This window comes from Amborella trichopoda, chromosome 8 (assembly GCF_054954075.1).
Source record: "Amborella trichopoda isolate Santa Cruz 75 chromosome 8, AtrichopodaSantaCruz75HAP2 v2.0, whole genome shotgun sequence".
Lineage (NCBI taxonomy): Eukaryota > Viridiplantae > Streptophyta > Magnoliopsida > Amborellales > Amborellaceae > Amborella > Amborella trichopoda.
In genome coordinates, this window is record NC_142343.1 from 44203390 (window position 1) to 44217986 (window position 14597).

At 32.5% G+C, this 14597-nt stretch overlaps 1 long non-coding RNA gene across 1 annotated transcript; it reads right to left on the reverse strand.

Annotated features, from left to right (window-relative positions):
• Positions 1 to 3332: 3332 nt before the first annotated feature.
• On the reverse strand, positions 3333 to 5020 carry LOC148781130 (uncharacterized). Its single transcript, XR_016060863.1, has 2 exons — positions 4124 to 5020; positions 3333 to 3856 (listed from the first exon to the last, which is right to left on the reverse strand). It is a non-coding gene; the product is annotated as an uncharacterized LOC148781130 (long non-coding RNA).
• Between the last annotated feature and the right edge of the window lie 9577 nt (positions 5021 to 14597).

Sequence of the window (14597 nt, forward strand, 5' to 3'; positions counted from 1 at the left end):
GCTAGCCGACTTAGAATTGTCTTTGTCAATTCAAACTTGATGCATTCCTGATTCTAGATGCTCATAACTTGGGGAATTGTCCAAGATGTCCATTATCGGACAAATATAGTGAATAGCCCTTGGTTTGTCATAGGGAATCAAGTAATTTTTTATTTGTATTTTTTTATGATCTTAGAGTAGAAGAGTGGATCAGGATTCATGTAGCTGACTCCAAATAATTGAAAAAACATACTAATGATGATGGTGCTTCTTTCATGATCTTTTTATTCTCTTTACGAAGTGTGGTAACTTGCCCAAGACCATCACGTCGACTTGGATTGGCAAGGGCTTGAATCATCACGTAACTCCTATTTCTAGACTACAATTGCAACTATGTTATGAATTTGTGTTTATACTTGGGGAATATATACGACGAGACCATTTATTTTTGGACCCAGTTTCTATGCGGCCAAGGCCGCATATGTAAAAATGTGGGCTTAGTAATATATCTATTTTTGAGATGAAATTGTTTACTTAATTTTTAAGGACATGTAATCTCTAGCATGGAGATCATGAATATGAAAAAATAAGCAATTTTTAAAAATTAAAAATAATAATTATAGTAAGAAAACATTTGGACCGTTAGTTTTCATTGTTTTTAAATGGAACACCTACTTGCATCCATCTTTAAGATGGATGCTTTACACTTTTTGGACTGCATATGTAGTCATGCAGTTCAGCCCGCATGAAACAAAATTTCTCTATTTTTTGTACAAAAAAGCCACAATTATTATTGTCTGTTAGATGTAAAATTTGGAGGCAAATGTGTCATTAATCATGCACAAAGTTCAAAATATAGTTTCTTGAACCATGTGACACATTTTATGATGTCAGATTTCACGTTTAATGATTATAAGTGATTGTGACGTCCTTATATCAAATGTAAACGGTTTTATATTATCCAATCCCTTACACTAATGTTTTTGACATGTGCTCTGCTAAAAAAAGGTCATACATCTAAACTAAACAAAGCCAGAAAATTTTCCTATTGGACCATAACTTCTAAAACCAGACAATTAGTAGGTAAAATAGGGCTAAAAATGTATTGAACTGATTGGTTCATCAATTCCCCATAGTATCTAAGACAATACCGAAAAGATGGACATCCCTATTGACCCAATCTAGTCAAGTGATACATTGACTAGGAACCGACAATTTTGACTATGGACCCATTAATTAGGCATCAAATTGCAAGGCTCGCCTAGCCTTTTTGAACAAAACACAAGAAGTCCAATTGGTAGGGTCTCATGGTTTAATTGGGACCTTGGGACACCATTGCTAAGCACTCTGTTTGAACCCAACATAAATGTTGGACTAGACCAATTCAACATGGCTCTAGATGTTTGAATAAGAACCTGGCCAATATTAATTTGAGAGGACTCAAGGCCACATAATCCGACCATGCATCCTTCAAACTCGAATCACTATAAGTGAATTTATCTCTATAATGAAGCCAAAAGATTACTGGCTCATGCGGGAGCATATCGTACATTCACTTCCTTGGATAAAACCTACATTAGAGTATATGTCTTTAAAATGTAGGTCTGAAACCCCGTATCAGCTACATCAGCCCTAAATATTTTGGGTACTATGAGTTTAGGCACCCCCAAATTTAAAACATGTATGCAGTCCGGATCATCCACCTACTAATTCTGATCCGGATGTCAGATCAACATTCTAATTTGGACAAATCGGCTACCCGACAAACTCAAAAGAAAAAAAAAAGACGAAAAGAAGATGAATGATGATTTTTGTTTTATGATATTTCTTTTATGTTTAAACCAAGTGGAAGCGTTATTAACTGTCATTTCTTTCGGGGTTGTATGATTGTGACAAGGAACAGACAATTCTCGATCCAGATTAACATGTACTAGATTGATGATTGTTGAATCAGCACCACATGTAACTAACACAAGCTCAATATTATTTCAAAGAATATCATGTATGGTGCACTCTATTGGGAGTACTGCACTAGGCATTTAGTCCACAAGGCAAATAAAAACCTCCTAATATTTTTGTTTGGTAATTTCTGGGAAGGCATGGGCATTTTCCTCTTTATTTTGTTTTTTATGGGAATTTGGGGAAAGAACCGGCCTAAGGATAATAATTAAAGACAAGTATTGCTTAGCCGTAACGCGATCATGATTAGGGAGGTATCCACGTGCGACGCTTTTACGTCATGATTAGGGAGGTATCCACGTGCGACGCTTTTACGTAAATAACTAAACTACCCTCGAGTCAATGGAGCGTGACCTCAATGTGATCGTTGGGCTAAAAGAGGCGTATGCGTACCACCAACGCGGACTGCGTTCTAAATGTTAGGGACAAAATAGTAATTTTGTGTAAAATATAATTTATAAAATCCTCTTACGCCCATATGTATTAGATAAGATCTCAAAAGATCACTTTTACATATATCTCTAGAACAAGCCAAATCTCCTATACCGCCTATCGGTCAAATTTAATGGTGATCATTTAAAATCCTACATGCATGTGTGTGATGGTCTCGTGAGATCGTTATATGGATCATTTTATCTTTGGTAGTTTCAATTAATCTTACTATTAGATATGAAATTAATGTTAGCATTTATTTCATTGATCACGTTCAAACTTTAAAAAAAAATAAAAAATTTTCGAACTTTGTTACACAATTAATCTATCAAATTTCACATCACATACAAAGTCGAGAATAAATAATGACTTGGATCTCAACACTTGAAGTGACTTTGGTCTCTTTTCTATTATTATTTTTAAATAATAGTACGAATTCATTTGGTGAAATATGAAGTAATTTGACACCTCTAATTTTCAATCTCGGAGAGAGAGGGTAAAATTGAAATACAAATTAATAGCCAAAAAAAAAATATTTACAACACGCAAAAATTAAGATTACTTTTCGTAATTACAATGTTTATACGGGTAAATTTCTAAAAACATTAAACATATTTCGATGAGTCTCCATAAAAGTTATGGATCATCTTAGTCAAGCTTAAACCAAATAAATTTAAGAGTAAAATAAAGGCCCTTCAAGGCTTCAACTAGTTGGCAAGTTAGACTTTCCCAGGGTACGTTTGTTTGCCGGAAGATAAAATGTTCCCCGAAAAAAAAAAAGTTCTCATTTGTTGAGAAGGCCATTTATTTATTCGGGAAGGTTAAAATAAATTATGAGTATTGTGTTGGATAACCAGCTGGAATTTAAGGAAGTTCTAATAAATGCTTTATCTACTTCCGCAAAGACATTTTAAGCAAGCAAATAACACCATAATGATATCAAAATTAAATAAAAAACAATGCGTTAAATACTGTTGCATATTCAATAGCATGTGGCCACTTATTACACATATTTAGCGCCAATATTTGACTCAAAATGAGATCAAATGGTGCTTGATCTACTTCTGCAAATCAATGACATTCTAAGCAAGCCAATTACATCGTAATGATATCAAAATTAGATAAAAAAACAATGTGTTAAACACTGTTGTATATTCAGCAGCATATGGCCAATTATCACACACATTGACCACTAAAATTTGCTTCAAAATGAGATCAAATGATACTTGATCTACTCTCGCAAACCAATGACATTATAATGATATTAAAATCAAATAAAACATAGTGTGTTAAACAGTGATGCATATAGCCAATTATCACACACATTGAGCACCAAGATTTGACTAAATAAATGAATGAAGAGAGAAAGTCAGTTGCAGACTTCAGAATAAAGGTACAAACCGAAGTCAATAAAATGATATGTCGATTTACTTAAGCCCTGAAAACCCCAAAATCAATAAGAATGAACTCTTAGTTTGATTAAGCCCTGTAAACCACAAACCAAATTTTATTCCAAATGAGTAATCATGCAAACGGACAGAGTTCATAATAGATAAAAATTTAACTAACAAAAATAAGAAGAGATCAAAGCCAATATGCATATGTACAACAATGAATTTAAACAATACAAATAATCCATAACAAATTATAGGAAACCAAGAAAAATAAAATAGTCACAAAGCAAATAACCATAGGAAAAGAAATGATTTAATAAAAAAAAACACTCAGAAAAAAAAAAAAAAAATTGAATCACCATGATTCATTGAATGTATATCTTGTATAAAACTGAATCACACTGATTAGTTTTCTCACTCTAGAAAATGTCTCAAGCTGTCTCTTGTAGGTCAGGAAATATAGAATATTAAAACCGTGAGCCTTTCAGGCTATGTAACCAAAAATAAAATAAAAATGGGGATAATCCCTGCAGGTGACCGCTAGTTATTGGAAGATCAATGAAACAAAATATATATATATGGATAACTGCAGTAGTAAAAAGGAAGAAAACAACGTACCCATATTTTTATTTTTGTCAATATCTTTTACCCTTTTATTGTAAAACCCTAAAAAGAAATCCGACAGAGTTCAGAAAAATGAAACAATAGTTTCAAAAAATCACTCAAAATAGTCAGATAAAAAAATGGCCTCTTTAGAAATTGTTGATTTCTTAATAAATATAATAGAAACCAGCATTTCCAGCATTTGTAGGAAGGGAATAGATCGCCGGGAGAGGGATAGAGAGAGACAGGGAGAGAAAGAGATGGAATAGATTAGAGAGAGGAATCAAAGGCAGAGGGGATGAAAGATCACAAATGAAAGAGAAGAGAGATTGTAGAGATATCAGAGGGAGAGAGGATCAGAGAGAAGATGAAGGAGAGGACAGGAAGGAGAAGAGCATTGGTTGGATGCAGGTGCGAGAGAGACAGATAAGCTTGGAGGCAGGCAATGGGCTTCTGAGCTTGGAGGCTGCGATGCTAGGGTTGAGATTGTATAGGAAACAAAACCATTGCGGAAAAAGTTCTCAATCTCTCCTTTTCTTTTAGGGAAAAGTTTATATAGAGCCCAGGTTTTAAACTTCTCAAAACTTTCATTCGGAAGAGGTTGTTTTGCTGTTCAAATATCTTCAAATCGATCATCCAGACATCAAGATGCATATACACGAGAAAAAAATAAATTTCAAGTTTTGAAAATAATATGTTTTGCAACGTATTTTTTGGCCGTCAATCTTTAAGATTTTCAAGTTTTTATAAATCAGTTGATTTATACTATTTTTTAAACTTTAAATTTTTAAAATAAATATAAAATATAGTTTAAAGCTATTATAAAGATTTTCAATATTAAAATCGATACTATTTGAAGGTAGGCTTTAATTTGATTGTTTAGAGCCTAGGCTCTATACAAACCGTACCTTTTTTTTTATAACTTAAAATGGAGTAAACACGGTAAAAAAAAATCTCACAACTTCTAAACACCGTAGAAGCCTCATACATCAAACATGGGATTTCTACAATGATAAGAAGAAATTTGTTATGGAGAAATTTCTTCCTCCAAAAAAACGCGTCCTCATAGTTTGCGATGAGAGCCAAGCACTTTGTCATTTTCGCTAAAGAGAGCTGATATAAATGGATTGTACACTCTTATCATTGTTTATTATTGGTACATAGAGATCACAACCACCTCCCGCCATTGGATCTAGAATCGGGCGGTTACAAGTATGTGGTTTTCTCTCACGATTCGAGAGAGAATAATTTACTTAAATTGAAGAAAAAGAGAGAAAATGAGGTAGCATCGTAATAAAAAAGAAGTTATGTATATATATATATACATTACATGAAAAAAATATTTTATATAAAAAATATTGACTTAAATACCCCCCAAAAAATTTAGGGGTATTTTGGTCAATATATTTATGAAATATTTTTTTATATATTTTTATTAGGTGCGCCTCACTAAGATGTACATGCATTCAAAATTTCAGGTCATTATGATTTGTAGAAAAAAAATGAAAAATAAAACACTACCGGACAATCATGACCGTGCGCTGAAATTTAGACGGTGATGAAAATAGGTGAAATTACTGTTTATTTTCTCCTACAGGCATTGAGAAGACTTTTCCCATGTATATATATATATATATATGAAGAGGCTACAAAACGCTTATGGGTGAAAATGAACAATATTTTCGCCCATAGGCTCGGCACCATCCGATTTTTTCGAACGGCATGGATTAAAGATCGTCACAGACATAGCATGTCCGTGACGAAGTTTTTTCATGCAAACTTGACGCAAAAATATATGGGGACAGCTACGGCTCCCGTAGGTCCATGGTTGTTTTTAAGCAAAACTGTCACGAACATAGCATGTCCGTGACAGAAGCAAAACAATGTAGCAACATGGGAGTTGCTCATTTTTATGTCCTCTTATGCATGTAGAAAGAAGAGAGTGTGTAGGTTGGGAGAGAGATAAGAATAGAGGGAGAAAGGATGGGGTGCTTCTCTCGCTTCACACCACATACGGAATTCATTGGAAAAAATGAGTAAAAAAGAAAAGAAAATCACCCCTTTTTCTTTTGCCATCCCATGCTAAAAAAGCGACTATCATTTTTAGACTAGCCTTTACATCCACTCATCTCTAACGGCTCACATTTAAGTTCAAAAACCACTTCTTTCCCCTTCCTCAGAGCCTGGAGATGGCAGATCCCAAGAGCCATGGCTCCGTCATGCCATTGCCAAAACCACCAGGGCACGATGCTCGAAGCCCGACCGCCCCTCAACGACCCATGCAAGTCTCATTTCCGACCCACTCTCCAAATAAGCCTAGAAAGAAGAAACCTAGACGCTGTTGTTGCTCCTGTTGTTTATGGATTTGTGTTCTACTCTTGGTTCTCATCTTGTTCCTCTGCTTGGTAGGGTTTGCGGTCTTCGTGTATTTTCGACCGACCCCTCCAAAATTCAAGGTTGAAACCCTAAAATTCAAACAGTTTAGTGTCGAATCTAGATCCCAACAACTATATCTAACCTCAAATGTACAATTGTTTGTTGAGGCGCTCAATAAGAATGATAGGTTTGGTTTCTCATATGACCACTTATCTGCATTGGTTTTCGCAAACGACGTGAGTCTGGGAGGCGCTTCCTTTCCCAGATTTTTGCAACCCCGGAAGAATACAACTGTGATGAATTTCCCTGCATCTGTGATGGGGTCCTTGGTTGACAATGCTGAAGGAAAGGAGATGGAGAGCAAATATAAGGCCAAGCAACTGGATTTGAATGTGGAGTTGAGGGGTAATTTGAGGATTATTTTTAGGAGGTGGAGCTCAGGAAAGCTGGAATTTCAGTTGTGGTGCGAGGGGGTGAACCAACACAAGATATCCATGGGGATGGAGCCTCAATGCAAGGTCAAATTATTTGGCTGGTAATATTTTACCCCAATTCTCAAGTTTTCAATAACAATATCGATAACAACAATGATTACCAAAAAGAATAATAAAGAAAACTATACTACGATATTGTTTATCTTTGGTATAAGGTGCTCTCAATTAAACTTGACCATTGGATGTGAAATTAAATAGCTGCACTCGAACTTGAAAATAAATTTTCGCTAACTTGGTGACACATCCAAGCTATCAGATTTTACATTGGATGGTTGTAAATAATTATGACTTCTTTATATCAAAGTGAAGAGATAGACAATTCCAAAAATAAAAACTCTTGTATTAATATTATATTTTTGGTCATGTGTCAATAGAATATGTTATTTTAATTATGATATCTTCGTACTCCACCTTTTTGCATTCATTGCATTTTGAAATGAAATTATCATGATTCTAACTCTGGCATTTACAACCCTAGGAGAAAATCAATAGCAAAAGTGGCAACATTCATGTAATAATTATCCATTCAAAAATTACAATAATGTAAAAAAAATGTAATAATTATAAACATGAGTAAATAAAGTTTTGTTATCATGATTATTTTGATCATGTCAATGCACACATAACTGATCACGTATACACGTGGGAAAGCATGACAACATTTAGTAATGGTTAATATGACCATTTGATTTTGGTACAATAATGTCAAACCGTTGGTCTTTGGCACAAAGATGTCAGAATGCTGCTGCTGGATATAAAATTGAGTAGCTGGATTATCCAGTTGATCATGTTTAACTTTTTTTCAAAATATTGAACTCCACGACACATCTTAAGCTGTCCAATTTTATATCTAACAGTCATGGGTGATTACAACCTCATTATGACAAAGATATATAATATTATGGTATATAATCTCAGTAATTAATTCATATTTTGAAAAAAAGGAGAATAACAAATTTTATATCTAACAGTCATGGGTGATTACCACCTCATTATGACAAAGATATATAATATTATGGTATATAATCTCAGTAATTAATTCATATTTTGAAAAAAAGGAGAATACTGTAGAAAACACTCAAGTGCACATAATATGTTCATGCAAGGAATGCTTCCACAATGATCGACCATCTTTATTTTCCTTTGGGTAAATCAGCGGGGGAGATGCCCTCTACCCATTTTTCATTAATTATAGAAGAAATCTTAATACAACTCATAGTTTGAGATCCAACATCTTTCTCCTTTCATTGAATGGCAAATAATATGCATCATGTGCTCGCATTGCATCTATTTTGAGAGAGAGAGAGAGAGGTGATGATTTGGATCCACCAGGTGTGTGAGGGATACGATAGATGTTAAAAGGAATGCATGAGTGGAACTAGAATGAAACTACCCTTTATTTCTAAGAAGCAATACAATAATAGATTCTATTTAGGGGGAATCACATTTTATATATGAATAGATCATATGGATGGATTGCATTATGAAAAATCACAATGCATATACAAGTAAATAAATCAAATGCATGAATTGCATTTAAGAATAAATCATAATAATAAATCACAATCATATACAAACGAGTATTAATTATCACTAGTAAGTGATTTAAAAATCATTGAGCTGACTTAGAATCACCCAAACTGGCTCAATATCGAAAACCTGGTGGTTTAAGAGGCATTGGCCCACAAAATGGGAGAGTCTCCTAAGCCTAAGGTGCTTGTTGTTATTTTGTCATAACATCACCTTGGCCTCAGATTCAGCATCTGACTCGGCCATTTGTTTGACAGACTTAGGCTTGGGACCCTGGCAAGTCGAAGCCCGAGTCAACATTTTTTAACATTGATTATCAGGATATTTATGAATGCATATAATACACTAAGTGAACTCTCTATTTATTACTGTATCAGAGAGAATTAATCACTCTTAACTATGTCTTGGTTGGTGGTTGCAGGCCCTTCTTTATCAGTGCATAACACATTGAAGACCACATATCTTTCAAGATTGCGAGGCCTATGAATAGTCATGGAGGCAAATATTGTATATTATTCACATCTTTTATTCACCTTTAGTACTGTTAATTTTATTTTAAGTTCTATTGTTTAGAGCAAATGTATTCACTTGCATCAAGTTTTGTCTGTGTTGATATATTGTTTTTCTTCTTTTTGAGTGTTGTTTTTTTATGTTAGATATATTGTTTATTTTTAATTTTCATATTTTTTCATTGAATTTATGTTCTTTTGTTTATTTGACTATTTGTTGTTCTCCAAACCAGTAAAAGTCCATACAAGACCTTTTGATAATTTAAATATTGTTAACACTGGCTATCTAGGTTCCATGAGTATATGGCACTAATATTTCATGAATATGTTTATATTTGGTAGAGAGATAATGGGTTCCTCTCTCAATTGACCCTTCTTTCTTGTAGATCTTAACAAGAAGAATTGGGATGCGCTTGTTGGTATTTTTTTTTTTTTTGTGTAGCTCATTGGGGAAGACTTTCTCTACCTGTGGTAAGATAGAATTCGAGATGTCATGTTCTGGCATCCCGTCATCCTAACCACCTAGCTTTGATTCCATTCCTATGGATGCGTCTATCATGAATTAAGGGCACATTTGGTTTATGTGAAAAATATTTCCTAATAAATATTTTTACTTGAAAATTTTCATCATGTGGGTAGTGTGGGAACATTTTCAAATCAATTAGCTGTCAATTAGTGTGAAAATATATATTGGGACCAACTGATATGAAAATATTATCATATCGAACCACATGATAGAATTCTTTCACGTAAAAATATTTTCTCTGAACTACATTCAATAAGGGGTTTCCTGATGTAGATTTACCTAATATTGTAAAGCATTAACCAGCAGCCCTACCAAAATGCACCAATGAAAAAGTGGTATAGATTGAAGCCCAAGGGGAACTTGAACCCAAACTAGGTAAATTGCCTCATCATCACTAGATGAACGATTTTTTTTTCTAGAAATTTTTTTTTTTTGTGAGTTCTTAAAAAGGTTATATCTCACCACCAACGAAATGGAAGTGCCGTGCTTATTTATTTTATTTTATTTTTTAAAGTTTTAGGTGTTTCTTTAAGTTTTTTTTTGGTTGTTCGCACAAAGGAGCAAAATGTACCTTTGTTCCCTCGAGTTCTCTTCTTCTTCTCGTGTCTATTATGACTCATATGAAACTTTCTTCATCCTAAATTGCGAAGCTACAATAAAATTTTCAACCTACATGGTTTATTGTATTGGTTGGCAGTTAATTTTAGCAATACTACATCTCAAGTATAATTTGTACCAATAAACTGCCCTAGATAAATTAGGATATTGCTTGTCGGGTAAATCAGAATTTGGATATTTTCAGAACGGGAAATGACATAATTAGTTGTCGGCAAACGCTTCTGTTCAAATACAATTTATTTCCAAAATCCATCTTAGAAATAGACTGTGAAATTAAAATTTTACAATTTGACAATCTTGACCATCATGATCAATAAAATTTCAAAATATAAAAATAAACTAAAAGTAGAAAAAATAACTTTGAAAACATACTATTTTATTGGTTGACCTTTTTCTTTTTTTTTTTGGTAATTTTTACATATCATCATATCTACACTATTTTTAATATGCCGTTGTGAATCTAAAGCATAAATGCACCTAAAATGTCTTAAGACATGTGTCACAACCAAATCCATCTCTAAGATGGACTTATGGAAGGGGACCACATTTGAATAGGTGCATCATGAACAGTGTGAGCCTCAATTGTGATCGGTACCCTTTATTTGAAATATCGAATTGGGTATCAGCGACTACGTATAGGCGTTGTGCCAAGAGATGAATTGTCCATTTACTACTTTAGGTAAAACCTTATGTAGAAGCAATTTTAAGGCTTTAGTTACCCAAAAACGAAGTAATTTGAAGGCTTTAATTTCAGAATATAATCTCTCTTGAGACTCTTTTTTTTTTTTTTTCTTTTTTTTTGGGACAAATCAAATGAGGGAGAAAGCCCTCACCTGTTTTTCATTAATAAAAAGAAAGGTAAAATACAACTTATAGTTCTACAACTCTACTATAGGGAATTTGTGCAACATCAAGAAGTAAGGAAGAGTAAGAAAACTAGGTGGTCTTGCACGCCAAATAGTGGCATTAGATAAAGCCGTGGCTTTCTCGGCAAGAGTATCACTTGTAGAGACTATTAAATATCTTGTATTTATCATTTATAGAAAGTGTATATTTTATAGGTATATTAGTTATTGTATGTTATCTTGCTTTACAAGTTATCTCTTATTGTATTATATGTACAAGTTAATAATAATCAATAGCGACACAAAGTTATCTGTAGATATTATGATATTTTAACATGATATCAGAACGATATATTTTTTTCGACAATGTAGAAAGGACTAGTTTTTTTTTTTCGGCAAGGTGTTTTCTAGCATAGATCCTTTACGAATTTTTGGTTTACGCTTCGAGAGAGAGAGAGAGAGAGAGAGGTGGTGACTTTAAGTTTGCGTGAGAGATAAAGATGCCGACTGCAAGTCAGAATAACCCAAATCTCTTTCTAGTTACAAAACTCATATCTCTTTATGATTGCCTTTTTTCTCTTCTATATCATCAATCTCATATACACCAGAGTATATTGATAATATGAATGTCATGTACATTGCTTTCAATCTAGTGTTTCATGACCGGACAAAACATATAGAAGTTGATTGTCATTTCATTTGTGAAAAATTTCTAGCCAGATAAGTTACATTTCCATATATTGCCTCACAACTTGCAGATATTTTTATCAAGGCAATGACTCGTGCTTGACATTACTATCTCATTGACAAATTGATGTTGTTCAATCAATCTTATTTTGAAGGAAAGTATATAGACCATTGAAGATATTGTATTTATCATTTATAGAAAGTATATATTTCATAAATATATTACAAAGGGAAAGGTTTCTATGTTCCCCCTATAATATAGAAGTTCCATCCTCCCCCTACCGTCCAGCTATCCATTTTTTATCAAAAGAGCCACTCACTGTGTGATCTTAGATTCGACATTTTAAAGTATTTTATTTTTAGTTTTTTTAATACATTTTTTTGAATATGAAATTTAGTACGTATCATCTTCTCATTGGGGCGCACTTATAAAAAATATTGATAATGATTTTTCGACAAAAATTAATGACCAAAATACCATTTGAATCTTCCAGGGGTATTTTGGTCATTTTATTTTATTAAAAAAAATATTTTTATATTTTTCGTTAGTGCGAGTTTAATAGAGGAATGGACATCCAAAATTTGGTATTAAAAAAATTTATAGAAAAATAAATAAAAATAAAACAGTGTAGAGACGTGACATTGTGATTGGGACAATCTTAGCCCTCCATTAAAAAGTTGACGGTTGGATAAAGGGGAGGATATAACTTTTATGTTGTAGGGGAACATAGAAAGTTGTCTCTATTGCTTATTGTAAGCTATATTGTGGTGTAAGTCAACTTATTGTGCAAGTTACATCTAATTGTATTATATATACAAGTTAATAATAATCAATAGAGACATAAAGTTCTTTGCAGAGCTTATGAGATTTCTAACATCAACCACCATATTAGCCTTACGAAAGATATGTGAAAACGACCACACACGGTCAGTGAGCTTATGTCGCCAGTTGGCAGCCTATAAGGGGACAAACATCCAATAGAAATATACTTCATAAAAACAACTACAAAAATAGTATAGACTTGAACATTTTAAAATGAGCAACTAAAATAGGAATAATTTTTCCTAAGCTACTAGCTATAATTAATAGTATAAGTTACTAGTTCCCAACCGTTAGATCATTTATCACGTGGTTCAAAATTCATATTACCATTTTAATTTTAATTTTTTTCTATAAATCAGATTAAAATGAAATTTTGGGTTATATACCTAACACTATTGCACACAATATAAAAATATAAAAGAATTATTTTCAATAATTTAAAATTACCAAGTTACCCCCATCATGTTTTAAATGTATTTCGGTTATTTTATATTTTAGAATATTTATTTATTTATTGTGTACTATATTTTTCAGCACACACGTCCAAAATTTCATTACGATTTGATTTATAGAAAAAAAATATTAAAATTTAGATAGTGATATGAATTTTGAACTACCCGATAAAGATTTGACGGCTGAAAGCTAATATAGCTTATACTATTCATTATAGCTTGTAGCTTGGTAAATATTTTTCCATTAAAATAATATGTTACATTATTTTTTAGATTTGAAATCCTTTTTCTTTTCTCTAATATAAATGATTATTGAAATTAAAATCATCAAAGTTTTCTTAGCTAGAACAACGATCATCGTGAGATCTGAGTTGGGGTCTTAAAGAATTGCGACCCCGCCTTAATCTACTCCTTATTTTTTTTTTTGAGAAATTTGAAAATAAGCATCTAAGTGATGAACTAATTAACATCTCACTAACATTTTTTTGATTAATTTAAAAATTTCTGCCAACAGAGACGAGTATAAATTAAAGTAGGCGGTTCTTGGGAAATTTACGCCAATGTCTTTGTTTTATTTCATAAATACCTCAAAAAGTTTGATTTTACCTTTATACAATATTTTTTTTTTCAAATTCCCCCTACTTGAACTTGTAGGCTGGACTAAACTTTTCTTTTTTATTTCGCTTATAAAATTTTCTAACATGAACTTAGACTTGCAAAGTCCGATTTTGGGTTTTGTGCTCAACTGTTGACAAATATTGAATTCAGACCTTCAAAGTCTGAAGTGGATGTTTAAGAATGTTTATTACAAGATCATTTTGTTGTTGTTGTTGCTGTTTTTTTTTTCATGGTTCGAAGCTAACATTTGAGATATTTTGACAACTTTTGATGTAAATATTAACTTTGAATTTTAAAGATCCGAAGTTATATTATTTGTCGTTCAAGATTGAAGTATAATCATAAGTAAAAAATATTAAAATCCAAAACCTCTAAGGTGCAAAGCAACAATAATTTGGAAAATCAAAATTTTATTACAAAAAGATATAAGGAAATATAATAAGGAAAATTTATTAGAACACCATCAAGAGATGAACTACTTAACATTCTACTTATTTACAACTATTCAAACTAAAAATCATGTTGTTTTTACTTTGGAAAATTGTTTCATGCAGCCTGGACCGCATTTCTACACATGCGATCCAGAAAGTATAAAGCTCCCAGCTTAAAGATGGATGCAATTCGGTGTTCCATCTAAAAATAATAGAAACCAACGGTCCAAATGTTTTATTACTACTATTAATATTTTTAAAATTTTAAATTTAGTTATGTTTTCATATTTAAGATCTCCATTTTAGATATTGCATATCTTT